The sequence below is a fragment of the Onychostoma macrolepis genome, chromosome 16, assembly GCF_012432095.1.
Source record: "Onychostoma macrolepis isolate SWU-2019 chromosome 16, ASM1243209v1, whole genome shotgun sequence".
Taxonomy (NCBI): domain Eukaryota; kingdom Metazoa; phylum Chordata; class Actinopteri; order Cypriniformes; family Cyprinidae; genus Onychostoma; species Onychostoma macrolepis.
The window spans coordinates 12,185,971-12,210,201 of NC_081170.1; the positions used below are offsets into that span (position 1 = coordinate 12,185,971).

A 24,231-nucleotide genomic window follows, 5' to 3' on the forward strand; every position below is an offset into this window, starting at 1 on the left:
CTATTTGACGTAATATTTAAAAGCAGAAATTGATTTTGGTGTGCAAAAGACACATGATACATTCATTATTAATGGCATGGCTGGTTCAGTCGACAGAAATACGGGACACACGGGCCTATAATTTACTGCTGAAATGTTTCCGGGGCAAATCTCATGTCAGTCTGAGCGCTCATGGTACGCACAGTGCGTACAGCCGTACATCTGCAGGCGCCACTGGACTGGAAACAGCACTTTTCAAGTTGTGGGTCAATTTGCAAAAATATGATACTTCTTTTCTTTTAAAGAGGAATGCCTGAAGAACAAATATTGTTAAAACTAGAGATTTATCTTGTTTACTTCCGTCAAAGCAACTGCATTGAACATACCTGTCTGAGTGCCATAAATATTATTTTTCCAAAGTTTGCATGCCTATAACTCAAGAAATATTAAATATATCGCAATATGATTTAAGATTCTAGTTCTTAATAAACTTTTCTTTTGTAATCTTCATTTTCAAGGCCCTACATTGAATCACAATGGATTAACCTGGATTAATTATTAGAATTTCTTTTTCTTTTTTATTGTTATATAATGTTAGCATAGTCATAGTGCTAAAGGGCATATTTGGCATAATCACTGATAATACCTCAAACATTTAAGGTCTCTCACACTTGAAATAATTAACTCTGGGTAATTGTAAACCCCAGGTAAATGGGATCCTGGGTAATTTCATTTTACATTTCACACTGTTCATACTTTACCTAAAGTCACCAATTAATCCTGATCATTCATAATCTGATGCGTCACACTGTACATTCCTAAACCCTGGGTTACTGTTATTGTGTGCTTTGTCAGCAATGATGACTAGATAAAAACAAAACCACGTTTTGTGTGAAAATGGGTAGGATACAACAATTTGGACATGGAGCCGCACCAAGATAGGATTAAACAATACAGGGCCTTAAAAAGGACACTTACAGGCACACAAAAATTGGAAAAATAATATTTATGAATATTTATACTCAAACAGGTATGTCCTATACAATTGTTTTGATAGAGGGAAACAAGATGCATTCCTAGTTTCAACATTACTTATTCTTCAGACTTTCTGCTTCAAATACAATAAGTATCCGCTGTATATAAAGTGACCATGACCAACATTTGGTTTTCAAGCGCTGAAATGTAATATTCAACAATCTGAAAATGGAGCCTCATTGAAGTCCCCATATCTCTGGGATTGAACGATGTAGGGTCTTGAAAATGAAAACTCCAAAAGAAAAGTTTATTAAGATATAGAATCTAAAATCATATTGCGATATCTTTAATATTTCTTGAGTTACAGGCATGCAAACTTTGGAAAACAAATATTTATGGCACTCAGACAGGTATGTTCAGTGCAGTTGTTTTGACAGAACTAAACGAAATACATCTCTAGTTTCAACATTATTTGTTCTTCAGACATTTCTCTTTAAAAGAAAAAAAAAAAAGTATCATATTTTTTCAAATTGACCCACCTGTGGTTTTTGACCACTGAAAATATGTACATTTTAACAATTTACTCCTGAAGCCATATTAAAATTCGAATATCTCTAGAACCGAACTATATAGGGCCTTAAAAATGCACATGCCAAAAGGAAAGTTTGTTAAGACCCAATATCTAAAAGGGCATCAAGATATCTTTAATACTTGCATGCAAACTTTGAAGAAAAAACATTAAAAGTGCTGTTTCCCCATTTTTGAATGGTCACCATTGGCACATAATACAACAAAGATTGCTAAAGTGAACAGATTTTACTAACAGGCCTACCAATCTCTGTGTAAAAATAACATTATGATGCTGCCATCTTTCTGAAGCCATTTTTACCCCCTTTTAATTTGGCTCTGAATCTCATGTGAAAATTGCCATTTTGACCCCCCTCTACATAATAGTGGATTACTTAGTAAATATTAATCCATGACAATTCATATTTTGGATTTTCATCACAATACCTGTCTGTCTTTCTTCAGGAAAAAAATAAAAAATAGCAAAATCAAAAATGAGCCGGGGATCTCTGGTTGAGTTGAAACAGAATGACCCTCCAGTCATTTCTGAACAAAGTTGATATGCTCTGACCGGTTTGATGTTAGGAAAACAAAGAGAAATGGAAGCTTTAGCGCAAGTTCTACTAGGAAGACTTAATGGTACGTCACACATTAAAATGAGATCTAGCCAATCGTCACTCGATATGAGGAATATATAAGCTCTCTACTCACCCTTCCTCGTGTTTGCAGAAACTCACTTTGATGTTCCCTGCTCAAGCTGTCGCTTGACTTATTGCCCGACTTTCCCTGGGTTACTTGCATATAGTTAAGTTTGTCTTCTGCGAACGATTGCGAGTTTGACATTCCTCTCAAGATGCACGCCAGATCGTTGGCATTGTGCAATGCTCTGGTGTCGCCGGTGAATGTTTGCAATTGTTTTGTAGTGTTGCCATGATATACAGGTGTCGGGGTTTTCACGGCGGAGGATGTGAAACATTGGTGGAGCTTTTAGTTCACATCCGTGTCATTCCGAGTGATTTCCGAGCTGTCGCGTCGGCGCATCTCAATCAACAAAATTTTACGCCTGTACGCAGACGTGAACCTGCTCGAACGAAGACTCTCAGGGCTTGCTGTCAGAAACGCGGCTGCTGTCTCCTTCAGCATTCTGTCTTCATAACTTAATCAGCCTACACCATTACAAGTGTTACTTTGTTTTATGCACATGTGGCGCTTGGGCGTAGATTTTATTCTCTGCAAGGTTATTCACACACATGAGGCTATCCTCGCTACGGCCTTTTGTAGCCTTTCTCTCACGTCCTATTGTGACCTTTCTCTCCGTGACCTATCTTTTGAACATCTATTAATTAGATTAAACTGTACAGAAATTGAAATCTACATGCTAATACACACTATACTCATAGTGACACAATGCTGATGTTGTAAATTTGAGAATAAAGTATAACAATAGTAATTTGCACAGTTTGATGTGACATGAGCTAATCGATCATTAGATTAAAATCACCATTGGAAGCACGATTTATGGTAATGTTTTTTCCTCAGTTGGTCAGAACAAACGTGACTGACTTGTTACTTGTTCAGATGACAAAATCCAGTGACAATTTTTATTTGGGTCATATATTCCAAGATATAGACTAATCTGTGATTGTGAAGAACAGTAAATATCCACACCAGCGTGGTAACTGAAACATAAAGTGAAATTTTCATGTCATGGGACCTTTAACTATGACTAATTAATTATTGTTTTGTTTTGTTTTGTTTGTATGTCTAAGATCTTCTAAAAAATACTTCGACTGGTGGGTATATAATTTCCTTCACTTCTTTTGGGGGTAGGCTCCGCCCCTGCCTTCGTCTTCGGCAGTAATAGCTGGAATCTACGACTAACAGATTCAAGCTACGGATGGGGCCTACGCCAAAGAATTCTATTTTTATGTCTTGGTTTTGTCAAATAAACACTCGAGTCTTATCACCTCCTGAGTCTTTCTGGTAGAACAGTGGGAACATAATTGATTAGTTGAGTCAAGTTGTGATTTTTCTTCAAGTGCCATAAAATAGCAGGCTGTGAGGGGGTTCAAGGCCTTTTCTATTTGCTTTCCTTGTTTGTACTTCTCTGCTAGTCACAACTGCTATGTGTTGGCATTAAAATGTGGCCTGTTAGGTCTAGTCTCCAAGGTTTTTGGTGCTATCTCCTACATTCCTTCTCTTGTCAACACAGAGTAAATTAGCTGAAAGTGCTGTACTTTGTTCTTCGAAATCTAGGGTAGAGTATAGGCTGAAATACCTTTATTTTACAATAAATGATCAGTGAACAGAGGTTTTTATTTTATTTCATATTCTTATATAAGGTTTATTCCTGTTAAGAACATTGTAAATGTCTAAATGCAGTTTCAAACTATGATTTGTGCTATTAGAATATAAAATTATACAGAATGGATATCAGGGTTGCAAATTTAGCATTAAATTAAAATATCACTCAGTAGAAACTAGCTATTTTGGGAATAAATGTTGGTTTGTAGTTACTGATAAACATTTTTTCGTAAAATTGAATACATTTTGTTTTATAATATTATAATAAATATTATTACACTATTGTCTAAAAGTTTTGGCATCACTATGATTTTTTTTACGCTGTTTCATAATTTGTTTTTTGACTAATGCACAAGGATCACACAAGGAAATTTTACTTTTATTAGTGGTGGAACAGGCTTTTTTAAATAGAGACTTTCATTCTAGGTTAATTGTGTTAAACAATTTATCAGTACAGCTTACTATATTAGTGGAAAGTGCCTTTTATCTCTGGTCCAAAATGTGCATTCGCACGGCCATCATTCGCGACTGAAGTATAGTGACTCTGACAAACTCTGACATTTGACATCATGTGAAGTTTTCAGGAGTTAAATTAGGTCATGGAGTGGTTAAAGCTCTCCTTTCCTGAACGGTTTTCCTCTCTGATCCTTATTTCTGGATGTGAACCTATAAATAATAGATTTGATCTGTATTAATAATAGATTTGCTTAACAAATGTTCCCATTCATGGCAAGAATCCCAAATGAACATCTTTCTCCTAGTGCTTGTAATAAGTATATGAGTTTAGCACAGCACAGTAAAAGAGTGCATACTCACTTTCACGTAACACATGTCAGTGGGTTTAACCACTGCACAGCACGAACATAGGGCTAATTTGGGTTGAAAACGGAAGCTAGGCGGTCCTAGGTGGTCTTCGTCTCACTTTGTTTTTTAATGAAAAGGCACTAATTCAGCAAGGTCAACCTGACCAGAATGAGAGCAACAGAAGCGGTTGCTGGGTCAGTCTGCACACCTGCAAGCAATCAAACCTCAAAAAACACAGACACAAATTTGACCCATATAATTAATTGAATTAATCATTAAAAAAACTGCTTTCTATGATCAACTCATTAACTCTGATTCAAAATAATTTTCATCTTTTTGTTCTACAGACAAAAGTAAGCATTTGGAACAACATGATGGTGAGTAAATAATGACATTTGATGAGTAAATTGCTACTATTTTTTAAGGCAATACCTTTACAAAAAAAAAAAAAAAAACCTTTAGCCTTGTGAGAACTAAATGTTTGTCTTCTGTGTTATCACATTTTATCTAAAGATTAGCAGTGAGGCAGGAAACAGACAGATTCTCTCACTCTTTGTCCCTGGCAAAGGCAAGCTGACAGAAAAGGAAAAAAAAGGGATCCTGCTAAATGAGAAGCGTCCAGTATCATTTACCATCGGAAGTCATTCCAGGATATTATCCTTTTATTTTTCGACCATCCCGTTTATGGTTCTTCTCCTTGGCAACATGTAAACAGTGTCCTGGCTCTACAGAGCAATAAAATACCCAGCCTTCATCATCAGGTTTTTTTTTTTTTTCATTTTCTCCATAGGGAAACAGATTTTTAACTTACAGTATAATCCTCAGATAGAGTTTAGCCAGATTAGTCCATTCATTAATTTACTAATTATAACATAATCAAACTTTGTGATCTTGCTTTAATTGTTGTATACACTACCTTTCAAATATTTGGGGTCTGTGATATTTTTAAAATGTTTTTGAAAGAAGACTCTTATGCTCACCATGGCTGCATGTATTTCGTCAAAAATACAGTAAAAACAGTAATAAAGTAAAATATTATTACACTTAAAATATTTTAATGTAATTAATTCCTACATTTTTAAAAATACTTAGGGAAAAAAATATAGGAATTAAAAAAACAAAAAAACAAGTGCAAATATCAAAAAGTATCCTGCTGTTTTTCAGACATGAAGGTCTGATGTATTTTGTCTTTTGTTCAGCTGCTGGCAATACAACAGAAACTGACTTCCTGCTATAAAGTGACCTATAGCTCAGCTGCATCGTGGGGGTCTTCCTTTATGTCAGCTGATCCCAGACCTAATCTATAAAACATCTGAACTTCTGTAAGTCCAAGTAAAACTGTGCTCATATCATTATATTGGGACCCTTTCATTGGATATTAACTGAAAGTCTCAGTTTTCTCAGGGTCGTCTTCCTATATCCCTTCAGTAAGAGATATGCCCACAGCATCTGACAGCTAGACAAACAAATCACAATTTGTCTGTAACACAGACAAAAAAGCAAGACAGACAGGGAGGATGATAATGGTGATGCACACATGCACAAAAATGAAAATAAACGCAGCAAAAGATCTAGAGACAATGGAGGAGTTGTTCAGGAGGGGCTGACACTCTGTGCAGCTGCATACACACATTTCTTCTTTAACTCAGTTGGTGGTTGCTTTCCACAGCGTAACCACAACCCCACACTGGCCCGCTTCTAATCCAACAGACTAGATAAGATTATATAATGCGATAAAGTTTGGAAATGAACTGCACACGACTGTCAGGTCTAATTCCCAACGGTGGATGAATGAAAAAATATTTTATAGCACTCTGGAATACTTGATTCTGACTGGTCAGTATAGGATTTCTGCAGTCAAATATATTTGTAAAATGACTGCTAAACTGACGATTGTCCCTGGCAACTGATTTACCATCATTTGTCATTACTATTAATATTTGTAATAGTTTATTTTATCACTCTTTGGTCTTGTCATTACAACAAAACAGTATTTACGTTGGGGATGCACAATATATTGTTCATCAATCTGACAGTTTTTTTCTATTTAGTTAATTTTTTTAAATAATTTAATAACACTGTTAAATGTAATCTTTAGCAAATCTAAAAATTATTATATTTCATATTATTAATACACAATTTTGTGATGCCTAAATTCATTTTATTTTTTTTAAAGATTTAGATTTGTATTTTTTAGACAAAATATTATAGAAATATATTATATTGGTTATGGGCCATAACATGAAATATCATACAGACTTTTAGTATCAGTGCATCCCTACCATATGAGTAGGTAGTAATACATAGCCAGTCAATACTGCAAAATATTACAATCCTCATAAAATCCTAATCACTCTATTACTATTTAATTTACTTTGCTAAACTACAAGCAAAGAATCTGAGTTAATCACACTGTTTCAACTCAATGAAGAAGGAAATAAATGCTCCTAAATATAGACTTGCATGTACATGTGCGCACATGTGCAAACACACTTTTTTTTTCCAGTGGAAGGATCTAAGAAAAACACAACCGCCATTGGTGGCTGGATTAGGCTTAAACATGTCTCCCTTGCTCCTCTTTTATGACTCTCCAAGGACTCATCTAGACCACCTCCCTTCTTTTCCTCGTCTTCTCCTTCTCTTTTCCTGCCACGTTTTCTGTAACCTTCGAGATAAATGTCACATGCAGAAAAGCAAACCAAAAAAAAAAAAAACGTTAGCACATGGCTAGACGCATGCCTATAAATTGCCATAAAATGAGGAAGTGTATACTTTGCATGAAAACGGGTGTGGGTGTTGGCGACCTCCAGGGGTCTTTTTTTCCAGGGGACTGAGCTCCAGGCACCAGAAAGCAGAGCATTGGCCATGCTGCTGGAATGAGCTCACTTCAAAGGTGACCATAAATCAAACAGTTGTGCCCCCGCCATCCGCTACACCATCCCCCAAAATCCCTTCTGTCATTCTCAAGATGGTGGGGCTGGTGGAGAAGTATTACTTCAGACTCCAAGCTCAGACTTCTGCACTGTGCCTGTACGGGTCGTTGTTTAATTCGCCAGTTCCTGTTCCTTGATTGTAAAACTGCTCAATCCAGCTACACCAAAAACTAATACTAAAATGTCATATCTGTGGCTGTGTCCCTTCACTGGCATCTAAGTTTGAATCTCAGAGGTACCAAAATTAGGACAGCAGAAACCCAAGTCGCAGAGTTCCAAGGTGGGTGAGGTAATTGTGGGTAACCTCCTGTCGATCTCTTCTGCAGTTCCCATGGCGCCTGTGGTCAGTTTCCGGATCAATGGTAGGTTAATAACTTGGCGGACGTTAAAACAGGGGTGCCCAATCCTGTTCCTGGTTCCTCTAACTTCCTGCAAAGTTCATCTCCAGCCCTGATCAAATACAACTGAACCAGCTAATTAGGATCTTCAGGAGCACTTGATAATTACAGACAGATGTGTTGGAGCTGGATTGGAACTGAACTCTGCAGGTAGGTAGATCTCCAGGAATAGGACTGTGCACACTATTTTTATAAAACACCCACTATTTTATTCCTATATGACAGCTCTCTGAAGATTTTAGCATGGTATTGGATATGACAATGTCAATGTTTTTGGTCTTGGCGGAATAGATCTGCTACTCTGCTGGTTATTGCTGTTGTTGTAGATTGCTGCTGCTGCTACAAAGCAAGTACAGGGACTTACTACTGCCAATACATACACCGATACAATGCTGTAAGTATTTAAGACGTACTGCTGCTGCATAAATAGCATGTATAATAACCCGTAGCAGATCTATACAGGTGGAGCTGGGCAAGGTGAAGGGTTTTAGAGGAACTCTGAAAGTGCGCTGCAAACTTCTTTAGTAAATGTGAACGAATCATTTAAATGTAAAGCAGTAAGCTCATTGGCTGCATATGCAACATGAACCAATCAGCTTGTACCAAGTAGTTTAACACTGTGAATATCATCAATTTGCGTTAATGACCCACCAGTCTGCGCAAGTTGTACCATCATGGTTTTACTTGTATATGTGTAACTACAGCTTTTCACAATGCATTCAAAGGTCTGAAATTAGCACGCAAATTAGCATAGCATACATTCACCTAGCTGGAACGATATACTATGGTGTAGAAGTTGTCATCTCATAGATATGAGTAAGTCTGTTTCAAGGCACTCAGTAAGTACTGTAATACTATACACTGATTGCTTATGTGATTTTTTAGTCTGATGGGGCAAGTTGGAAAAAAATACATTTCTTTGACTTTGCAGAGGATAAGAAGGGCAATTCATCATGGTCTTATCTCGCTGCGTCACGTGGGACTCTCTTTATCATGCAGCCATGCAAAAACACCATTTGTCTTCAATGCCTTGTTCATTGCAAGTGATAAAATGTACGTTCTTGAGTGGAAACAAAAAAACGTTAGCATAGGTAGTTTGGCAAATGCAGATAAGACTGTATAATTATGCAGATATCAAATCAGAAGGCCTCATCTAAGTGTCTATCAAACTCGGGTACCTTTCTCTATCCACAGCTTTCTGCCATGATGTTTCCAACCTCATTAAACCCCACAACCCTTTATAACCTCCATCTGTTCCACTTACTAAAACAAACCTGGTTGATTTACTTGACAAACTGAGTTCCACGGTGCAGTTGTGCATTTTTTAGGCCAAGTGGAGCAGCTCACCACAGATAAATGAATACGCAGACAGCCAAACAGACCCAAAGCCAGACGTAAAGACATCGGTCTTAGGTGGCGAGTGGCGCCAGGTTCTGCACATGGCTTTCTGAAAATCTCATCATAGATCATCCAAAAATATAGATTTTGTCAAGACAGCTGCGTATTAATAGGAAAGACTGCAGTTTTTGGGCTGAGCTTGCAGCCTAGTTCAGAGTCAAGGCATTTTGCTCTACGTAATATTCCTGTATGTAGAGCATAATGTACATTATTAAATATCTGCATTCCCATTCTTATAAGTTTAAGTATTTTTTTTCTGTTGTAATAATCATAAACAGTACATGGCTTTTAAAAAAGGCTTTTAAGCTTAACATTTAGCAGTTAGATATTTTCAGAGTGAGGCAATGGCTTTTAGTGTCAGCGCTCCTGCATTTGAGTGTAGGCAATCTGGCTCTTGTTTTGTGTAATTATGCATTTCATCCATTTTCCTGCACTGGTTCAATATCCCTCTGTCTCTTGTATATAAAAGAATGGCAATTTCATGCCATGGGGAGAAACACAATGTTATTGTTTCCATTGAAGAACCCTCATTCCAATTCAGTCAAATTAATTCCTCTCTAACAACTCCTCTTAAGACCTATTATTTGGAAAAAATCCTAATACAGGACTGTTTTGACTTCTTTTCTGGAGAGACAGTGTTTACTAATCAAGTTTATATGGTTTACTCTCTTTAGAGACAAGAGATGGATAACTTTCAGAGAAAGATTTTCTAAAGCTATAAGAGGAAAATGACCATCTGTAATGCAAACAGCATGACAGGATGCAACGTAATGCAACAAAACTAGATGGACCCCATTATAATCAACCCAGCTGTCAACACTGCAAGAATCAAAACATTGCATGCATGCAGTGTAGACAGCACTGTAGCAAATTAGCTCAAAAGCGAAATGTACATAAATAATTACAATTAATTATGATTAATTACAATTATTTATATCAGCCGCCAGTAGTAACTGTAGCGGAATTAAATTCACATCATCTAATCTGTTCGTCCAGCGAACGTTCAATGTAAGTTCATATCAACTCTAAGAAAGTATATTCTTGTGGCCACAGAAAATATTTTCCTAAGTATTAATGCATTAGAGCATGTAGTAAGGATCAAAAATCGTAAAGGGACATTAATTTGCAAGGCAGAATCAGAAACTAGGGATGCTCCGATCGATCGGCCGGAGATCGGTATCGGCCGATAATCACATTTTATGACTTGATTGGTACTCATACATTTGGCCTCTCTCACGTACCAATCGGAATTTGATGACGTCAGTGCATGAGGACGTACATGATGCGTGGGGACATAAATGATTTGGCGCTGCAGTTATGTCATTGCCGGTGTGAAAATGTTTTGAGAAACAATGAAAAATTAGTTATTTGTCATGTATGTTTTGCATGATGATTGAATGGATATTTCAGTTTTTAACAGCAGATTCAGTGACGTTAGAGCTGATCTGCGCATCACTGCACACGTTCCACAGGAACCTGAGCTGATCGCGGCCGCAGTCAGTGCTTGTGTTTATACCAGCCATGGTGCAGCACGTTTCTGAAACGGCTCTCCGCGCTGCTGGGCTAAAAATAGTATTTTGTGAGTTGTCACAGCGTGGAGGACGGAACAAAACCTCGTCGGAGCCGTAGGGGTTAACGGTAACATAATATATTGATCGTGGGTTGCTTTTAAATGAACATTTATTCATAAAACAAAAATATCTTCTTTGGCCATATTAGCCCACTCAATAGCATTAACACAGGCTTTACTCCTTTCAAACTTTATCTGGAATGTTACCGTTTCTATCACTGAAACTTCCTGATCAAGCGAAAACACACAAATTAAATTGTCTGCCTGATGAAAAATGTATTTAAAAAAATTAGTTAATATTTACATCATTTATGATTTATTTTATCCACCCGCAAATAATCAGAATGCATTTTTTTATTATCTGACCCGTGGATTATCCGCATCGCCCATGGATAAACTGTGATCGAACTACTCCGTTTTGTTCTTTCAGTAGTTTAAATGTTTCTATTTATTTTGTCCTCTCTCTAACATACATACTATTTTTATATATATATATATATATATATATATATATATAAAATTAAATGTTCTTAGCCTACAGATTTAATAACACTAAATGTAGATCAGAAACGTCTTGTCACATCTGGTTTGAATACTCAGAGTCATAGGTTATAGATAGATAAATATAGATAGAAAGAAAAATAACTATATTTGCAGCATTGTTGTTTTCTGCTGTGTTTTAGTGGAAGTAATCTATAATTTTTTGCTGCTCACCGTGTTTCTGTTGTTAGAATAACCGCGTCATCGCAGCTCTTAAACTTGGCGCCGGCACACATCCGGAGAGAGAGAGAGAGAGAGAAAGGGCATGGTTAAATAAAGCGCCTTTGGCTTTAGATAAAAATACTAGAGGATATAGCATATGTTATGCATAAACACCATTTTAAATTAATATTAAAATGTTCACTGTATAAGGAATAATTTTTGTGATTATTTATATAACATTATTACATATGTTATATAAAGCTTGAAGCATCAGAATCGGCATCGGTATCGGCCGATCACCATGACAAGAAATCGGTACACTGTATCGGCTGCAAAAAGCCTGATCAGAGCATCCCTATCAGAAACTCATGTAATTTGTGCACAAGAGTTTTATTAACTAAACACTTAACACAAACTTGTCTAACAAACAAACAAACAAACAAACATACATACATTCACGCGTACATACAAAGGGGACCTAAAGTGGATGAATGAAGCCAATAGAGAAACGGGGTCTATAGCTTATACTAAACCTCCGTTTCGTTTAGTTAAATGTCAACGAAAAATGCAATGCAAGTATCGTACGAGTGTCCGGATGCAGTCTCGGATGAAAGTCTTGATGGTTTCGAGGTTTTGGACTCGCAATCACGTTCTTCCGGGTTGAAGAGTGATGAATTCCAAAGATGTCCTGACTCGGTGATTGGGAGTTTCTTCCCAGGTAGAAATTGAAAAAGAGCTAAGAAAGAGATCTGCTGAGATCCGAGGATATTTTGTTGAATGGAAAGTCAAGTCCGCAAGGCCTGGCGCAAAACTTAAGGGTTGCTGAGGAGCTCACATCCTCCTCATCCTCTTAGGATCTAAAAGAACCGCAAACTGGAAGGCGGGTCACTGATGTGAGAGCTTTATCTGCTATAGAGGTCACTCCTTTCGGGTGTCAAAGAGCCAATGGTGTCTTGAACTTTTGGAGGGAAAGTTTACGACTCTTTGTCTCCAAGCATGGTAATTTGCATATGTAACTGGATCGGAAGTTGTTATACAAACTAGTAAAGATTCTTAGAACACTAATATGTTGCATAGGTATCAACATATAATATACACTCTCAATTAGATCATCCGAAGACGAATTGATAGAGACCAAACATGGTATAAGTGAGGTGAATTAACTAGTGATCTATCATAAGCATGCATAAAACAGTATACAATACACAAGAACATATACAAGAACAGTAATAATATACACAATGACCTGAAGGATATGTGTTCATTCAAAGAAAGGTTTTTCTATGAATTAATTAGAGAAGAGTCCATTTTTATGGCATAATGTCTTTCCTAAGGTTCAAAGATGGTGAGAGGGAGAACTCTCAACTTGCCATTAGGTCATACATTTTATCTGGTCTGGCTAAAGTGTCCTGGTTGTCATGGTAACTGGGGCCTGGAGTCATTCACAGACATACTGGCACCCAGTATGTGTATTGGGTGAGGGGTCTGTGATTATTTGTTAATCTAATGACTAATTGATTTGTTAAATCTAATGAAAAATTGTGTTTGATTGGTCCAAATGCTACAGCACTGTTGATTGAGCGATTGAGTTTTGACACTATTGGCATGCGGACATACTCTGCATCCAAATATGACAATGGTTGAGAAGTGTGTTTAAAAAGCAATTCATGGTTTGGTAGACTTCACGTGCAACTGCAAATCACTGAAGCATTCAAAGGGGCTCGGTCTTTGTATTCTCAAGGTTTTACTCAAGGCAGCCTTGTCAACAAGTGTCAGAAAACAAGTGTCTTTGCTTTCTCATCCCTCTGCTCTTATCCAGGCCCTCTGCATTAAATCATCTTCATCTTTCTATCCACTATAGCCGCCATCCTTTTATAGACACAACAAGGACACTTTCTCCCATTTATGGACTTCTGTGAAGTGCCGAGCCATGGTCAGCGAAAGTCCTGTGAAGGTGTTCACTCACAGAAGGTGACAGCTTACCTCCGCTTTCCCTGCTCTATGGAACATTGCAAAAGAATACATCTCTTTAAAGGGGTCATATGACGTTGCTAAAAAGAACATTATTTTGCGTATTTGGTGTAATGGAATGTGTTTGTGTGGTTTAAGGTTCAGAAAACACATTATTTTCCACATACTGTACATTATTGTTGCTCCTCTATGCTCCGCCTTTCTGAAACGCGCCGATTTTTACAAAGCTCATCATTCTGAGAAGCGAGGTGTGCTCTGATTGGACAGTATTATATTGATTCGCTATTGATATATCCAGTGCATTGTGATTGGCCGAATACCTCAAGCGTAACAGAAATGTAACGCCCCTTACCAAATTGTGATGCCGTGTCCCGGCACGATGACACAAAAAAAATAAAAGCCATTAGAAATAAGGCATTTGTTGCATCCAGTGGGGACATAATTACTGATTATAATGACTTATACCGTCTTTTTAAGCGTTGTGTTGCATTGCACCGCATAAACATTACCATGTCTGCATTTGTGATCGGAGAAATGACAAACAACAAGCGCTACTCTACACAGCTCAAAACTCGCATTTGAATAGTAAGTGGGAAATTCTTTAAATATGAAAACATACAGACTGTGAGTCATAAGAGCCAGACTGTCCTTGCAAAGTTGGAATTGCCCCACTTTATAGAAACAGCCTTTGTGCACAGCTGACATTGTAGGCTACTCTCCCAGGTTCAGGAAATAGTCCTCCGTAAAATGCGCTGCACACACTCTAATATTTGGGTTGAACTGTTCTGGAACAGTGTTGTAAATACAACTGAACCACTGATTTCCTCTTTTGGAAGCCCAGACAAAGTACTTTTGCTTACACAACGAAACACAGCGTCTCTAGGACATGGTGCTGGCGGCAGCAACAATACTACAGCGAGAATAAAAATCACGCCCTCGCGTATACATTTGGGCGGTGTTATTCAAATCTTCCCACACAGCAACATAGACATGTGGGGTTTGAGACTTTAGTCTTTGCAACTTTAGGGATCTTATCTATGCATGAACAGCTTGTAACACTTCAAAGAGAAAGGAAAACATGAAATCTCATCATATGACCCCTTTAAAACCTCTGTACCATGTAGGATTGTCACCAAAAATTAGTGGCTATCAATACAAGGGAAATGCCATGATTCTCTTTCGCACATATACATATATGTGACCCTGGACCACAAAACCAGTTTTAAGAGTAAATTTTTTCGAAATTGAGATTTCAATACAAATACATCAACTGAAAACTGAATAAATAAGCTTTCCATTGATGTATGGTTTGTTAGGATCAGACAATATTTGGCCGAGATACAACTATTTGAAAATCTGGAATCTGAGGGTGCAAAAAAAATCAAAATATTGAGAAAATCGCCTTTAAAGTTGTCCAAATGAAGTTCTTAGCAATGCATATTACTAATCAAAAATGAAGTTTTGATATATTTACGGTAAGAAATTTACAAAATATCTTCATGGAACATGATCTTTACTTAATATCCTAATGATTTTTGGCATAAAAGAAAAATTGATAACTTTGACCCATACAATGTATTTTTGGCTATCGCTACAAATATACCCCAGTGACTGGTTTTGTGGTCCAGGGTCACATATACACACTACCAGTCAAATTGGTTTAGAATAATTTTTCTTTTTTGAAAGAAGTACAAAACCAAGCACAAAAACAGTAATATTGTAAAATATTTTTAGATTTTAAAAGGACTTGGCGCCAATAGCCTCGTGGTTAGTGTTACTGCTCAAGGAAAAATTCTTATAATAGTCAATGCTGAAAATAGCAAGTTAATGCTTAAAATTTTTGTGGAAACACTCCTATTCCAAAAGTTTAGGGTAAGAAAGCCTTAAAAAAAAAATAAATAAAAAGAATAGAATACTTTTACACAACAAGGGTGCATTAAATTGGTTTGTATAACGTTACAAAATACAGTATTTCTATTTCAAATGAATGTAGCAAGGTTTACACAAAAGTATTAAAAAAACAAAGAAAAAAGAAATTGAACAACTTCAAAATTAATCTGCCTGTTTACATTCTCTTACGACAAACCGAATGTTTACACTCATACCAAGAAGTGCATTTGACCATTCACACATGCATCTGCATTGCACTACCAGATTTCTCCATGATGCAAGTATTTTGCAGCTGTTTACTTAAGAGGGAAACACTCTTGCACAGCTGTGCATCACATAAACATCAGCATAAATCGGAGGGGAAGGAGACTTTCAGAAAATTTCAGAAGCGATCCTAGCAAGCGCTGGTTTTTTTATGCATTCCATTGCAGTGTGCCCCGTAGGTCAGCAAGGGCGAGCCGGTTCATCGTGCTCCTTAAAAGATTATGACAGCTCGTATGCTGTCGAACTCAAGGTCTGTTTAGAAGTCCAAAAGCAACCAAAATGAGTCATTCATCACTACATACAAACACAAAACAGATGCACAAACACGGAATGGAAACACTTGAGTCAGATTTCCTCTCATCTGAAATGATGTCACAGCCATTTGCTCTCATCTCTTACAGATGTGGAGGCTAATTAAGCATTGGGAAGTGATCAGCACTTGCAATCCAGACTTGGCACCCTATAATGTGCTTAAATGTATCTGCCTACACATGTGGATCTGTGCATGTGTGTGCATGGGTTAAGATAAGCCCTGTGCAAAAGCAGGAACTGTGTGGTGGTGAATTGCATGTGTAAAATGTAATGATTGTGATTAATCCTTATAAATGGCTTGTTGGAGAATTAATGGCTCCTCTTGACGATTCCAGGCCCAGTAAAAAGTTAAGCAGCTGGGCCGCTGTCTCTGATTCACAACCAGTGGTTTCAAATCTAAATATTAGTTTTAATTTTTTCCTACACTGTACATCTAGTTTACTATTCTCTTAATGCTGCTGTGCTTTTACCACTGAAGAGCCAGCAGAGCTTTTACTGGATCAAATTGACCCTACTTGACAAATTACAGCTCAAGAGTCACATTTTTTCTGTTTGTAACTGAGCATGTGTAAAAGACATGGTGACAGTAAAAGTATTTTAAATTGCCATGTAGAGATGCTTTTGCTGAATGATTATTTGGCCAGTTATTTCCTTTGTTTAATGGAACATACACTCTAAAAATATATATATATATATATATATATATATATTTTAGCAGTTGTAAATAAAAGTAAATGTTTTAAAAGAAAATTTCACATTTATAATGCAAGATTGCAAGATATAAGGCAACTAATATTTATAATATTTAAACCCTAAATTTGATGTCCAACAACAACTATTAAGTTACTGCTAAGTTTAATGGCAACAGCAGCACTAAATAATTTACTTGCATTCAAGTGGATGTTGCATTTTGCATGTTAAGTCAAATAACAGTAAAATTTAAGTGCTGCATCTGTTTAATATAAAGTGCTTGTTACGCTGTAAATTTTAGTCTGTCTACTTCAAAATGTCAATTTAAATTTTCAATGCGATTTCATTTGTGAAAAATACTACATTTCTGAGGAAAATTTGTAAATCCCATTCCAATTTTTTTCAGTACACTTGTTTTCTTACTGTAGTTCACTTTGTGACCTCTGAATGTTTTTTCTCTCAGAAATGTGTTTTTAAATACTTAAAACTGATGTAACTGATAAAGGTTCTCTGTGTGGAGTGCAAAGAACTGACTAATTCCATCAAGTCGGAGAGGGTGGCAGAACAGACGGAACATTAAAAACAGTTTGATTTATCAGCAAGAATAAATCAAGTCAAAATAATCAGTCTGCAGGACAGATGTTTGAACCATAAGTTTCCAGCATGTGGTGAGTCACCGTCAGATGGAGAAAAACTCCCAGCCATGAAGATGAACAGAGCAGTTTGTATCAACCAACATCCCTATTCACTATTTATAATGTGCTGTTAATGCTCAGGTAAGATATGCTCTTTCCTTACTATGTTGCATGGTCAATATATCAAAATCTAGAATTTTTTTTTTTTTTTTAGAGATACCCCATGTATATTTATTTTTTATGAAACAATTATTAAACAATTTGATAGTTCATTGTGATTTCTACAGCTGTGCACCATGGCTTTGGTTTTTCAACATCCCTAAACTACAGATTTTATTTGCGCTGGATCCAGATTTTACAGGAAACTCCCTGCTGCTATACACATATTTCACTCTGATTCTGATAGCATGTTACTGTAAGTTTGACAGTCATAGCTTTGAGAGTGCCAACCAGACACGTTTTATGTGACTGTTACAAGTACGGACCAGTGTTTACGTTCCAATGTGGGTATTCATTGTCAGGTTGAATGCATCCCTCTGACAGATTTGGGAAATTTTCCTCTTGGGAGTTGGTGATATGTGTACGAGTCGAGGAGTGAAAGAACCCAACCCTGTGACCGGACCGCTTACATTGTCTACTACAGCCCGCACCTCTAGGATGACCGGATTCCTGGATCTGTACAGAGATGAGGTGCGTCAAAGGTGAATCAGGGACTGTGGCTGGGTGACAAAAGAGTGTGGATGGATAGATTGCACAGTAACATCTGTTGTTTGTGATACAGCTGGTATGACAGACATAATAAGCATTGACCATTAGAAAAATGGCAATTGCTTAATCCGTGTAACCCACAGATGTTTACTGATGCAACTCATGCATACAGACACATGCCATCTGGCATTGCTAATCACACTTGTAAGGTCTGATTCATCAAGTTTTGAATGCCTGCTTATAATTGGAATTGCAAGGACTTGATTCCTAGTCTGGTTCCATTAATGATTTATTTAGTATATTTGACTAAGGCCTATTTGGGGAAAAACAAATGCAATTAAATTTTCAAACCATGAGATATTGTTCATAATAAATGTAAAACTAATTTTTACAAATTTTGTTTACACAGACTTTTTAATTGATTTTTTGCAGTCTTTTAAAAAGGCAACATAAATATAATCCAACAACTGGACATAACTATATTAAATTCAAATCCTAAAATAAAAATATGGCAACATATGTCATCATTCATTCATTTATTTTTATAAAATACTACTGACAAAACTACGTTGAAAACACATTGTCTGTAACTGGACTGATTTAAGTCTCCCAAGCCTTAAGCATTAAAATGCAGTAAGTAAACAGTATTTGTTGAATTTTCTAAAAAGAACCCACTAATAAGAGTTTGTTTTTTGTTTTGTTTTTGGAAATAGGACTACACTAGTTACACATGTAACTGTAACACATGTAACACACGTGTTCATTAAACTAAAACAAAGCGGCTTATAAAAGTCATGTATTTGAGAATCGGACTACACTAGTTGCCCATAGTTTTGATTCGCTATTGATTTGATTCGTCATTTGTTTGGGATTCGAATTATATTAGTTGCAGTCTATCGTTTTAATTCATTAAAACAAAGCGGCTCATAAGAGTCATTTGTTTAGGAATCAGATGACATTCGTTGTACTGTCTATGGTTTTGATTCATTAAAACAAAGAGTAATAAGAGTCATTTGTTCGGAAATCAGACTACACTGATTGTGCTATATGTTCTGCGCTATATAATAATTAACAGTATTGTGGCAACACTGAATAATAGTGCAGGAAACATCGTCACAGTATTTTAGTACTATATTCCGTTCACATCAGCAGAATAATTTAAGTCTGAGAACCGTTATCAGAATGGGTTCGGTTAATGTTTCCCGCTCAAACTTTTTTTTTTTTTTTTTACAAAATGGAAAAAGATATTTTTTTATGCCAGATATTATAGTCTACTAGAAGGGGTTTAACCTGCTGAATGTTGACCCATTGGTCACAGTGACACAGAGCAGCATATCGGACTAAATGATAAGTGTTGAAGAGAAGTGACCGGAAGAAAGACAGACAAAGGAGAATAACAACAAGTGGCTCAGAGCAAGGCACTAGCCGTCCATGAAGGACAATAAGGCCTGTGAGAGGAAGAGAGGGGAAAGGTAAACAAACAGTACAAGCGAGCAGATAGCACACCGAGCAGAGGGTCGCGTCTCTTGGGGCCCAGGCTGTGAGGATCTGATTTCATCCATTCTTTCTCCTCAGTCTGGGAGGAAGCCACCATCTCACTGGATCACAGATGCACCTGGAGTCCCCCGCAGGAAACTCCCAGTAACTTCCCTTAATTCAAAGTTAACCCTCCAAACAACCAGTTATATGTCCCCCATGAGTAATTTTAAAAGAAATATAGCAGTAGAACACAAAAAGTCTGAATTCTGAGATTTTCACACAGCAAGGTTGTGTATGGGACGGTCCCAAAGTTGACACAATAACTCATGATGTAAAGAAGACAGTAAACGCAGTGTACTGGTATGTGTTATTCAATTCAAGACATCTGAATACACATTGCTTCATCTGGCACTCTTTTTAGAGATGAATTAAAGGGTTTATTGTCTATGGCTTGGCATTATCTTACACATTTGACTACAGAGCTGCTTTATTGATGGACAGATGTTCAGTCCAATTGATTTGAATATGGGCGGTCTGATAAATGTTTATGGCTTGGGCACACATGTACGCTCTTTTTGTGTGTTGTGCTATGACTTTTGAATGGACAACTACTTTCAGTGTATGTTGTGACCAAACAAGTGGCAGTTTTTGAATAGAATACCACACTACTCTTTCTAATGCTGCTGTATATAGTATGTATAGTGAGAACAATATGCCGTTTTTTGCATAAATATAACTGCCAAGTATATGCAGTTTTCACAGAGCTCACTTTATGGGAAACTTGTCATAAAATGCATTGCGCTCTGTCCTATCACTGATGAACAACAGTCCCTGCATAAGATAAAGCTTTCCGAAAACAAAACACAGTGCTTCCAAAGAATGTGGCCATGATCACACTTGCAGTCACATCGCCCTGACCCAACAGGGAAAAAACAAATGCATTTTCAACCTCCTTCAGTTTCTGATGGGTCTGAATATTCTAGACACCAAAAAAAAAAAATGTACTCCAAAGATGACAACATCACACTTCATGGACTTTTTTCGGACTTTATGGACCTTATAGACTACCAAAGAGTCCACTGATTTTTAACCACAAGAAGACTCTTTAGAAAAATAACAAGCCAAATTTTGTTGGCACAGCAGGACACTTCAGAAACCATAGCCCTTATAAGAGGAAGCCCTGTTGTGGTTAGTACAAAATGAAATACAGCCCAATTTACGAACTTGGATTTCTTTGATGGACAATATGATGAGTTATTCATGAGCCACTTTTAATGAAGCACTTTTTATGATATGTACAGAATATGGTGGAGATGGGAAAGTTGGAATAAAAAACTTTCTATATCTTTTTCAATTGTATGAAAGGTCATTTAAATTAAAAATAATAGTTAAAATATATAAATGATATAGGTTAATTTTATTTTATTTTTTTATTTTTAAAGAAATTCTCACAAGTCTACATTTATTTGAACCGTTTTAAATATTAATTCTTTTAAAATTTATTTTTTCCAGTTGAAATTTTGTGCTAAACCCTTTGATCGATTTATGCATTCTTGCTGAATAAAGTAATAATTTTGTTGAAAAATAATAATATTATTATAATATTATAATAATATTAAAATAATTGAATTAATTGCATAAAATGCATTACATTGAATGAAATAATGGCATATATCAATATTTGCTGAGAAAAGCCCCCAAATAAAGACACTTTGTTGTGGCAGATAAAGCACTGAACACTTTTAAAACTGGCTTAGAAGCTAGTATATAGTAATAAATACAATATATAATGAATCACAGTACAGAAGCATGTTCAATTTCATTAATTTTGTAATTATAATTAGAGTATAAAGGACTGGCATATAAGCAAGTGTTTGGATAAAGTATTGAGTTTCATATTGCATGTGGCAATCAGTTGCTATGGAGCATACTGTGAGACACACTAAGGCCTCATAAAGTTTGTGGCATGTATATGAGAGGCATAGAACTTAAGTTTCAAAGGGATGATTTGTTTCTCCACAAGCACCTCTGAACTCCCCCTCTTGGAATAATGAATGGGAATGTAATGGCAGAAGGCTGGCGGCAGACAACATGGGAATCTGGCTCTGAGGTAAGCACTTTCAAAGGTTTCTTAATGCACCAAAAGACACAGTGATGCACCTCAAAGATCTCTCTGCTTTTTTCTCACGCACACACAAACATATGCATGCCAGAACATGCCATACTACACTTAAAACGCACAGCACAACTCATTAAAAACACTTTAAGGGTTAAAAGCTCAATGAGTCACTGAATGTGAGACAACTGACTCGCTGCCTATGCGATGTCTACAGGATGCCAGAGAACAGAGGCCAGTCTCAGCAGCTGGGCTTGAAAATAGAAAAGAAAGAGGAAATGAGTGGAGGACGAAGTTCTGTTCTTCCTGTCAACTTTTCTGACCTACTCGCTGCTGTTTTTGCCCTGTTGTCTGTCTTGTCAAGACTTTCCTAAGACAGAAAGTATTGCTTAAATGACAAATCTATGCCAAAGGAGTTTAGTCATCATCAGAGGATCGGATATATATAGAGGACCCACCCATTGATAGATAAACTATTTCCACTCACCTGTTTCCAATCACTCAAGGTGTGTCTTTATGAGTCACATCTCTCACTGATATGCGTAACCCATTTCCTGTTTTATGTTTAAGGTTACTTTCTATAAACACACACCACATATTATGAAATAAAAAAAATGAAAACCATAAATATTATCATTCTCAATGGGCTTCTATATTATTACCTCAGTAAACAGGGCTGTAAAAATGTGCTGTCTGAAGTAATTTGCAACGGGAACCTTACGTGGAGTTACTCAAAGTATTCACTACGCTTTGGAATGCAAAATGTTCTGGGATGAGGTGTGTTCAAAGATGAGCAATCAAGTTCCAACCTGGATCAGCTTTGACTAAACTCAGGAATATGTCAGACCCCCACAGCATGTATGTCTTCGTTCTGTGTTTCTAATGGTTATCTGCATGTGTGCATTTAATGCCAGTGAAGACTGTCAGAAAACTTACACAAATAACTGTCATGTCGTGACACGTGTGTCAGATTCCTCTGAGAATTACAAGTGTGTGAAGTACAAAAAGTTCACCATATGTTTGTCATGAAGCTCTGACTTAAGGGAGAGTGGAAGGTGATGATAATAGTCTTTCTCTCACTCACACATGAGAAATGAATGGCTTAGAATGAATGATATTTTACACTAAAGTCCAATATTAGAAAACTTTTAACAGGTTTATGCTAGGATTTTCTTCCATTCACCTAAAATTCAATTGATCATTTTAAATATTGTAGTTAAAAACATGTATATATTTTGGTTTTATTATTTTTCACTTAAATTATCCATGGAGGCTATGTAAGTGTTAAGAGTTAGTCAAAAATAGGATTTTACAAGTACACTACTGAGGTAAAACAGTGAACTGTCTAATACTTCTCCAAGACATGCTACCATAACCTGGATGAATGAAAACTTTCACAGGCGAACAAGTCATCGATTTTTACTCTCTGGTTATGAATGAAAAACGGGTTGAAAATCATTAGCTCTCTGTCATGTGAGTTTAAATGTAAATAACGGGGGAATAAGAAATGAAGAAGTGCGCTTACCCTTTAAAAACTCTCTCAGTCTCTGTCCGTGTCGAGTGTCCTGGGGTCAGTTTAGCTGGCCTGTTTAATAGCTCTGTAGTCCTGTTGCTCCTCACGGGTGTGCAGAAGTGCTCAGCTCTCTCTCAAAGCACCGAATGATAGAACGCTCGCGCTTAACTCTTCCATGCGTTACTATAGAGGAAGTTGAATGAGTCACAAGCTCCCGCCCCAATGGATGAACGGTCTTCAAGTTTCATTGAATAATCTTTAAACTGAAGACAGTTTGCATTGTTATTTGTCTGACTTGCCGTTTGCAGTTAGCTTAGAATGGAAGAGATGTCTGTCTATAGTAAATGAAAGTAGCGCAATACATACCTGTTACTTTACGCTCACATCTGAGGGGAATTATTCGTCATGACAATGAACAACTTTTTTTCACTCCGTAACCGCACTGCTCATGGGAGATGGAGCATATTTTAGACTAGGTTAATTCAACAGACCTGAACTTATGATTTAAAAAACAAAACAAAGACAACAACAACAAAAAATAAAATAAAACCTAAACCAGTCTAACCATTAGAATGGAGAAAAGATGTTTTTCTCTCTCTCTAAGGGTGGAAATGTCTCGTTCAGTGGAGCACATATCCCGTAGCTTCCTTAGGAGATTCTGGGAGGTTTTGTATTTACATGGGTTTATTTTATTTTATTTAGCCTAGTTTTTAAGTATATGGTCAAATTTAAACTGTTTTGGAAACTCTTAGCAATGGAAAGTTTTTAACTCTCTTGAATATGTCATTATTTTTGCTACTTTTCAAATGCCTATTATGTATAGATTTTTATTTTAAAATATGAAAACCTTTTTCAAAATCCCAACAAGTTGCTATGGTATAATGTGATGAACGTTAATGTGAAAATATGAAAGAATATGAAAAAGTTTTAAAATATGATTTATTATTTAATACTAGCTGCAAAAATGTACCTTTTATTCCAAAATATTTAAAATACCACTTGCTATTATACCACTTGTTAGCA

At 36.6% G+C, this 24,231-nt stretch overlaps 1 protein-coding gene across 3 annotated transcripts in view; it reads right to left on the minus strand.

Moving 5' to 3' along the window:
- fhl3a (four and a half LIM domains 3a) overlaps positions 1–23,441 on the minus strand; it is a 44,387-nt gene extending 20,946 nt beyond the window's left edge. The window contains exons 1-2 of one of the 3 annotated variants that reach the window (XM_058746546.1): positions 23,221–23,441; positions 11,643–11,686 (exon numbers count right to left, since the gene is read on the minus strand). The gene's annotated coding sequence lies outside the window, so the exon portion shown is untranslated. The other 2 variants (XM_058746544.1, XM_058746545.1) reach the window with 2 other exon arrangements.
- Between the last annotated feature and the right edge of the window lie 790 nt (positions 23,442–24,231).